The sequence below is a fragment of the Equus przewalskii genome, chromosome 12 (genome assembly GCF_037783145.1).
Source record: "Equus przewalskii isolate Varuska chromosome 12, EquPr2, whole genome shotgun sequence".
NCBI classification, from domain to species: Eukaryota; Metazoa; Chordata; class Mammalia; order Perissodactyla; family Equidae; genus Equus; species Equus przewalskii.
In genome coordinates, this window is record NC_091842.1 from 9,271,602 (window position 1) to 9,280,599 (window position 8,998).

The following is an 8,998-nucleotide window of genomic DNA, read 5'->3' on the forward strand; positions in this document are numbered from 1 at the left end:
TTAATTTTTGCATACGGTGTGAGGTTTAGGTTGAGGTTCATTTTTTGGTGGCCTATGGATGTCCAATTTTTCCAGTACCATTGGTTGAAAAGACTGTCTTTCCGCTGTCGAATTACTTTTGCAGCTTTGTCAAAACTCAGTTGGGTATATTTGTGTGGGTCCATTTCTGGGTTCTCTCTTCTGTTCTGTTGAGCTATGTGTCTCTCCCTCTGCTGATACCACACTGTCTTGATTACTGTAGCTATACAGTAAGTCTGGAAATCAGGTAGAGTGACATCTCCCACTTTAATCTCTTTCCAAGTTGTTTTGGCTATTCCAGTTTATTTGTTTTTCATATGTACTTTAGAAAACCTTGTCAATATCAACAAAAATTCTTGCCTGGATTTTGAAAGGAGTTGCATCAAACCTGTAGATCAATTTGGGAAGAAGTGACATATTTACTATGGTAAGTCTTTTAATACACGAGCACGGTATGTCTCTCCATTTATTTAGATCTTCTATCTTTATTAGCATTTTGTAGTTTTCAGCATACAAATCCTGTTAGATTTATACTTAAGTATTTAATTTTTGAGTGATTGTAAACATTAAGTTTTAGATTTCAGTTTCTAAATGTTCATTGCTAGTATGTTGAAACAGAATTGATTTTTGTACGTTGGTCTTGTATTCTGAGACCTTGTTGAACTCACTTATGCATTAGTTCTAGGAGTTTTTTATTATTGTCAATTTATTGGGTTTTTTTTGGTATACTATCAGGTTACCTGAAAATAGCGACAGTTTTATTCCTTCCTTTCCAATCTGTATGCTTATTTCTTTTTCTTGCCTTATTGCACCGACTAGGACTTCTAGTATGATGTTGAATAAGAGTGGTGACAGCAGAAATCTTTGCCTTGTTCCCAATCTTAGGAGGAAAGCATTAACTCTTTCACCATTAAGTATGAAGTTAGCTGTAGGGTTTTCGTAGATGCTCATTATTGGGTTGTAGTTCCCTTGCATTCCAAGTTTGCTGAGAGAGTTTTTATCATGAATGGGTGTTGAATTTTGTGAAATGCCTTTCTGCATCAATGGATATGATCATGTGGTGTTTCTTTATTAGCCTGTTAATATGGTGGGTTGCTTTGTTTGATTTTTGAATATTGAACCAGCCGTATTTTTGGAATTAATCCTAAGTGGTTGTGGTGTAAAATTGTTTGTTTTTATACGGTGCTAGATTCAATTTGCTAGTATTTTGTTGAGGATTTTGCATCTGTGTTTGTGAGGAATGATGTCTCATAAACATGTCTCTGGTCTTTGCCTGGTTTTGGTGTCCTGGTAATGCTGGCCTCATTATTTACGCTAGGAAGTGTTCCCTCTTCTATTTTCTGGAGATTGTGATAATTGGCATTAATATTGCTTTAAGTATGGGTAGAATTCTCCGGTGAAACTATCTGGGTCTGGAGGTTTCTTTTTTGAGAGTGTGAGGTAAGAGTGAACGCAGCAGGTCTGTTGCACTCATTTCTCCTTTATCTTTGTATCCATGGTGATGACCCTTAGTCAAACTCTGGGAACCAAACTCCTGGAATATTCACACAGCAATGGGTAAGATGTTATTCTATGTGCCCAAAGCAGTGGATTGAGAAAAAACAGATTATCAGCATGTTTAAAGTAAACATAAAGATTCACAGTGCACACCTGGTCCTGGTTTGCGGCCATGCTTGGTCACACGGCAGGTGTGTGACCAGCTCCCTTTAAGAACTTTGGACTCCAAGACTCAAGTCCTGGGCAAAACATCTCACATATGTTCCTGTAGTTTGTATCTAAAGAAGACGTGTCCTTGCTATCCCACAGAGAGATAAGAAAGCGTGCACTTGACCCCTCCAGGCTTTGTCTATGAATATCTTTTTCCTGCTGTTTCTGCATTGTATGCTTTGCTATAATAAATCTTAACCTTGAGTACAACTTTATGTGGAATCCTATGAGTCCTTCCAGTGAGTTACCAAACTAGTTGTGGGGCCACTGAGACGGGAGATTGTTTTTTTAAAACAATGAATTCAATTTCTAAAATTGTTACAAGCCTTTTGAAATTATTTATTTCATGTTGAGTGAGTTTTGGTAGTTTTTGGTTTTAAAGAAATTGGTCCATTTCATCCAAGTTCTTAACGTATACAGTTGCCTTATTATCCTTTTAAGGTCTTCAGAGTTGATAGTGAGAATCAATATTTTATTGTATTTTTTGGTTTTCAAGGCATCTTCATGGAAATTCTCTGACTTGATTCTAACCACAACCCCACGTGGCAGGCACGGCAGGTGTATTATTCACCTTCAGTTGATGAAGAAACATCCTTGCTTAGAAGTGACTTTTTGCAGGCTACATGAAAAGTGAGCTGCAGAGCTGATGTTAGAGGCCAGGGATCCTGACTCCAAGCTTCTCTGTTGGTAATAAGGTCCCAACTATCACTCCTACGTAGCTCTGTTTCCTTCCATACCTACTGCTCAGCTCTTTCTCAACTGGTTTCTTTACTCTCTACCTACCCTTTCCTGTTATGCTTTTTCTTTAGTAAACCCGATCTTAGGGATCTTTTCCTTAGTCTACTCCAGACCATCTTACACCCAGCCTCTCTCCTTTCTAGGCCTTAACTCTGTCAAATCATATTTGCTCTCTTTGGAGACCCCAATATACTAAGGTCTAATCCAGTGCTTTTGAACAGGGGGCAATTTTGTCCCTCAAGGGACAGTGGGCAATGTCTGGAGATATTTTTAACTGTCACAACTAGGGGGCACTTCGGGTATCTATTGGGAAGAGGTCAGGCATGCTGCTAAACATCCTATAATGCACAGGACAGCCCCCACAACAAAGAATTAGCCATCCCCAAGTGTCAGCAGTGTCGAATTTGAGAAACCCTGCTCTAAGCCTGTGGCCGGGAGGCCTCGTCTGACTCCTGACTGGCTCTTTGTATGTGAAGTAGCTGTGCCAGGCCATCGGGTCTGTACTGCTTTGAGTTTATGGTGGACAACTGGCCAGTTGTGGCTTTGTGGGCTACACGGACGAGAGGAGCTTCCTGCCACACAACCACAAGATAGGACTCTGGACCCCTCCGGACTTCCACTTAGAATTCCACGAAGACTGAATTACATGCGCCAATGTCAGAGTGCAGGATGCCAAGCCCCACAGCCTGGATGAGTTATGGCCACACTTACAGTGTCTGCTGCTCTGAGATGTCACTGTAGCATTGGAGTGACAGGCATCGTGGTGATGATGGTGGTGGTTTCTTTCCCCAAACACTGGAAATCTATTGTTTTTCCATCATCCACTCCATGGTGCTTATGGTTTTTACTGGTGTGTTTTGTGGCTGTTGTTCTCATGGGTGTGCTTTAGAATGGCCTGGATCAGTACAACTTGGGTGAAGAGATGACCTCTGAAGCTTCTGGTGATGACTTTGACCAGAGGGACAATGGCTGGAAATTGATCCGTACAGATGTTTTCTGCTTCCTTCCATACCATGGTCTGCTCTGCGCTGTGCTTAGCATGGGTGCCTAGCTCCTGGCCCTAGGCACTGGTGAGATGATAAGAATTAATCAGGGATTTTTCTCAAGGAGTAGAACTAAGTAGGAAGTTTGTTCAGAAAAGGTTTGCAGATCTTCTTTCCAAGGTGAGTGGCAGACCTAAGGGGTGGGGTGGCTCTAGAAAGGATGAACATACCCTATTGTGTGTTTTCTGGGCAACAGCATTGGGGAGATTGTTTTGCTAGAGTCCTTGGATCTGGGAGAAATGGGGCTGATTCCTCTGAATGTGCGAGAAGAAGGATAGGTGAGACCTAATGCAAGCTTTACACTACTGCCCTCCAGGCATTATAATCATGGCACTGCTGGGCCTGTTCCATGTGCACCATCGTGGGGACATTAACACAGTGCCGTCTTGCAAGCCCTGACCTGCGGCATCTCTGCCTACGTGTCCAGCCACTTCTGTCAGCAGATCGGAGGTGAGCATTGGGTGTGGAACATCATTCTCACCACCAGTCTCTTCTCTGGTGAGGACTTCCCTTTCCCTGTGGGCTGGCCTGGGCTCAAAGGCTTAGAACGCATTATGGAACCTGGAATAGAGTCAGAGTGAGGCTTCCTGCCTGGACTGTCGCATGTCTGCTTCCTTGTCCTAAGATCCACTGGTTAGAGGCTGTCCAGCGTTATAGTCTTCATATTGGTAATTTGTATCTTTCTTCTATTGGTCTTGCTAGAGGTTTATCAGTTTTATTGATCTTTCAAAAACCAGCTTTTTGTTTAATTGCCTTTCTGTTGTTTTTATGTTTTTCATTCCATTGATTTTAGCTCTTTATTATTTCCTTCCTTCTTTTTGTTGTGGGTTTATTTTGCTTTTCTTTTTCTAGTTTCTTGTGGTAGTAGTTTAAATTATTGAGCTCTTTCTGCAAATATTTCGTGCTATGAATTTCCCTCTCAGACTGCTTTAGCTGTGTCCCACAAATTTTGACATGTTGCCTTTTCATTTTCATTTGGTTCATTGTGATTTATTTCCCTTGAGACTTCCTCCTTGACACACAGCTTGTTGCGTGTGTATTAATGTCCATGTGTTGGGAGATCTTCCTGCTATCTTCTGTTACTGATTTCTAGTTTGATTCCATTACGACCAGAGATCACACACTGTGATTTCAATTCTTTTAAATTTGTTGAGATCTGTTTTATGACCCAGGATATGATCTATCTTGGTGAATGCCCCATGGGCACTTGAGAAGAACGAACACTCAGTTGTTACTGGGAGGAGCATTCTGTGAATATCAGTTAGGTCCCGTTGATTGATAATGTTGTTCTTCTATACCTTGCCGATTTTATGACTAGTAATTCCATCTACTGTCGAGAAGATGGTGTTAAAGTCTGCAGCTATAATTGTAGATTTGTTTGTTTCTCTTTTCAGTTTTATCAGTTTTGCTTCATACATTTCGGGGTTCTGTTACTCTGTGAATACACATTTAGGATTGCTATTCCTTCTTGGTGGATTGATCCTTTTATCAGTATGTAATGTCCTTCTTTGTCCCTTGTAATTTTCTTTGCTCTGAAGTCTACTTCCTCTGATATTAACACAGCCATTCCTGCTTTCTTTCAATTAATATTTGCATCGTGTATCTTTTTCCATCATTTTATTTTTAATCTACTTATACTGTATCTATATATTTGAAGTGGGTTTCTTATATACAGCATATAATTGGATCATGTTTTTAAATCCATTCTACCAATCTTTATTTTTAACAGGTATCTTTATACCATGTATATTTAATGTAATTTTGATATGTTGGGGCTTAAATCAGCCATTTTATTATTTGTTCTCTGCTTGTTCTGTTTTTCATTCCTCTGTTTCCCTCTTCATGCTTTTCTGTGGTTACCTGAACATTTTTTCTAATTCCATTTTGATTGATCTGTACTGCTTTTGAGTGCATCCCTCTGTATAGATTTTTTACTAGTTGCTTTAGGTGTTAGTTACACATCTGCAACTTACTACAACAGCCTACTGGTATCAGTAGCTTTAACCACGTTACCCTGATTTGGCTCTCTACCTGCTCCCCCCAACCCTCACTTTATAACTGTCTTAAATATTTCTTTTGGATACAATGAGAACCACATCAGACAGTGTCATGATTTTTGCTTCAACTATCAAACATAATTATAAAAACTCAAGAGGAGAAGTGCAGTCTATTATGTCTACCCAGAATTTTACCATTGTTGTTCTTTCTTCAGTCTTGATGTTCCAAGTTTCCTTCTTCCATCACTTCCTTTCAGTTTGAAGAACTTCCTTTAGCCATTCTTCCAGGGTAGGTCTACTGGCAACAAATTTTCTTAGTTTTCCTCTACCTGAGACTGTCTTGATTTCCCCTTCATTCCTAAAGGATATTTTAGTTTGATATAGAATTCTGGGGTGACAGGTCTTTTCTTTCAGCATTTGAGAAATGTTGTGTCACCTCTGGCTTCCATGGCTTCTGGTGAGAAATCTGCCATCATTCAAATTATACCTATAGGTGATGCATTGTTTCTTTCAAGAAACACTATAGCTGCTTTCAAGACTTTTTGTCTTTAGTTTTCAGAAGTTTGATTATGTGTCTTGGTGTGGATTTCTTTGCATTTATCAAATCTGCGGTTTTCTGCCTTTTGCCAAATATGGGGAAATTTCAACAATTATTTCGTTTAATATCTTTCAGCCCCACACTCTCTCTTCTCCTTCTGGGACTTCAATGACATGAATGTTAGATCTTTTGTTACTGTCCCAAAGGTGCCTGAGGCTCTGTGAATTTTTTTTTCAGTCATTTTTCTCTCTGTTGTTCAGTATGAGTGCTTTCCATTGATAAATCTCCATTTACTGATTCTTTGTCACCTCCATCCTGTTTCTGAGTCCATTAAATGAGCTTTAATTTTGGTTATTGTATTTTTCAGTTATAAAATTTCCGTTGGATATAAATCTTTTGCTCCTTTGCTAAGACTGTTTTTTCATTTGTTTCAAGAATGTCCATAATTGCTCACTGGAGCATTTTTATGGCAGCCGCTTTAAAGTTCTTGCCAGATAATGCCAACATCTGCGTCACTTCAGTGTTGGTGTCTGTTGTCTTTTCTCATTCAAGTTTAGATTTTTCTGATTCTTGATATTACAAGTGATTTTCTATTGTATCCTGGACATTTTGGGTATTATGAGAGTCTGAATCTTATTTAAACCTATTTTAGCAGGCCTCTGCTGACACCACACTGGTGGGGCAAAGTGGATGCTGCCTCATTACACAGGGCAGGGACGAAAGTCCAAGCTCCCCACTTGGTCTCTGATGACGCTGTGGGAAGGGGAGGAGTGCCCCATGAGCACGAGGTGAGAGTGGGAGTCCACACTCACACTCCATCTCCACTGATTGTGAGGTGGGAGGGGGACTGCGGTGTGGTTTTTTCCATGGTGTTTGCCTGCAGTAGGGTGAACATTGTTAAAAAGGTTTGTCCTAACGGGCTGCCCCTTTCCTGGTTCTTTGGTTAGACAGAGCAGAGGAGGCAGGCTTTGATTAGGGCTTTTTTGGGTGTGTGTGTGTGTGTCTGCACGTATTGGCCTTTCTCAGTTGCAGGCTTCTCCTGTGCCTAATCCAGGATACACAGAAAGCAAAAAGAAAATCCAGGGAACTCATTGCCATGTTTTTCCTTGAGTCCCAAGGTCTCTAGATGGTCCCTTCTTCTCTTCACCTTTCAGAGTCTTCTTGTATTTGTGTTATGCTTTATGTGCAGAGTTTTAGTTGTACTTAGTGGAAAGAATGGAGAAAACTGCATCTGTGTCATCTTTCTGTAACCATTATCTACCTCTTCTAATACTTTCATATGTTTTTAGCTTTTTTTTTTAAATTTTAGAATAGTTTTAGATTTACAGAAAAGTTTTGAAGAAAGTACAGAGAATTCCCATATACCCCATACCCAGTTTCCCCTGTTACTAACATCGTATGGTATATTGGTCATAATTAATGAACCAGTATTATTATTAAAGTTCATACTTTATCTAAATTTCCTTAGTTTTTACCTAATGTCCTTTTCTGTCCCAAGATCCTATCCAGGACACAACATTACAATTGTCATGTCTTCTGAGGTTCTTCTTGGATGCGACAGTTTCTTAGCGTTGGCTTCTTTTTGATGACCTTGACAGACTGGAGGAGTCAGGTATTTCGTAGAATGTCCCTCCGTTGGGATTTGTCTGATGTTTTTCTCTTGATTAGACCAGTGTTATGGGTTTGGGGGACACAGACCACAGAGGTAAAGCTGCCATCATCATCACCTCATCTCAAGGGTCCATATCATCAACGTGTCTATCACTGTTGACGTTGACCGTGGTCACCTGGCTCAGGTAGCGTTTGTCAGGCTTCTCCACTGCACAGTTACTCTTTTTCCCCCATTCTATACTGTATTCTTTGGAAGGAAGTCACCATGCACAGACAATATCACTTCTTGTTTTCCCATTACAAAAATTGACTTATTGGAGGAATTCATTTCTACTGGGTCCATATTTTTCCAAACGTTTCACTTTAATGTTCATTACACCAATATAAAGCATTTATGCAGCAAGGAAAAGATGAACAAGCAGGCGGGATGTGAGAGGTTAGTTCTCTTAATACTTTCGTGCGCTCCAAACTAATGTGCTAACGAGGCCTCCAGATGCTAAAATAACCATTTTTAGGAAAAACTTAAAATTATATGCAGCTATCAGATCAACAGAATTATTATGAATGCTTCTGTTTCAGGGAAATTTATCAGAAGAAATAGAATCCTTTTGGTTTTCTCTGGAAAGCTTATTTTAACAGGATAATTTCCTCATGACTTAATACACGTAATTTCCTCATGACTCTCCTAAATTCCAAAAAGGGAAGCACGATTGTTAATATTATATTTGTCCTTTTGTCACCGATGGGGCTATTTTCAGACTAGACAAGACAGGCAGAATGGTCTGTGCCTTGTGGAGCCTTCACAGTACATTGAGGCCTGTAAAACAGTCACCTCGAGGACACACATTTCCAGGGACTAGGACTTGACGCAGAACGGTGCCCTTTTCTATTAGGAAAGACCATCCTCGCTTTTCTGTTTTTGCTTTCATGACGTATTTCTCAGAACCGTAATTTATTTGATGTTGAGTTTCCGGATATGAGTAATGGTCAAGAGAAGACATAACTTTTTTTAACAAAATGGTTCTAGGCATACACTGCAGAGTGAAAGGATGATTACTTAAAGTAAGGATATTATTAAAATGCTCTCTGTATTAAGGAATCTTTGCGCAATCCCTGACGTCATGGCAAATGTGATCTTCTTCTTCTTTCATCCATCTTCATTTTATTGAATTTCTTGGCCATGTAGACAAGTGGCCACATGTACCTGACCCTCTCAAGGACATGCATCGGTCTCTGAGTGACTCTCACCAACTCCAACTTATCCACCTCATTTTCACCATGAGCATCTTGAAAAAGAACAGCACTGAGGGGAGTCATCTTAGCAGATATTAAAACAACTTATAAAG

The 8,998-nt window shown here is 39.9% G+C and overlaps 1 pseudogene; it reads left to right on the plus strand.

Moving 5' to 3' along the window:
* Positions 1-1,513: 1,513 nt before the first annotated feature.
* On the plus strand, positions 1,514-3,514 carry LOC103566974 (transmembrane 9 superfamily member 1-like; annotated as a pseudogene).
* Positions 3,515-8,998: the final 5,484 nt, after the last annotated feature.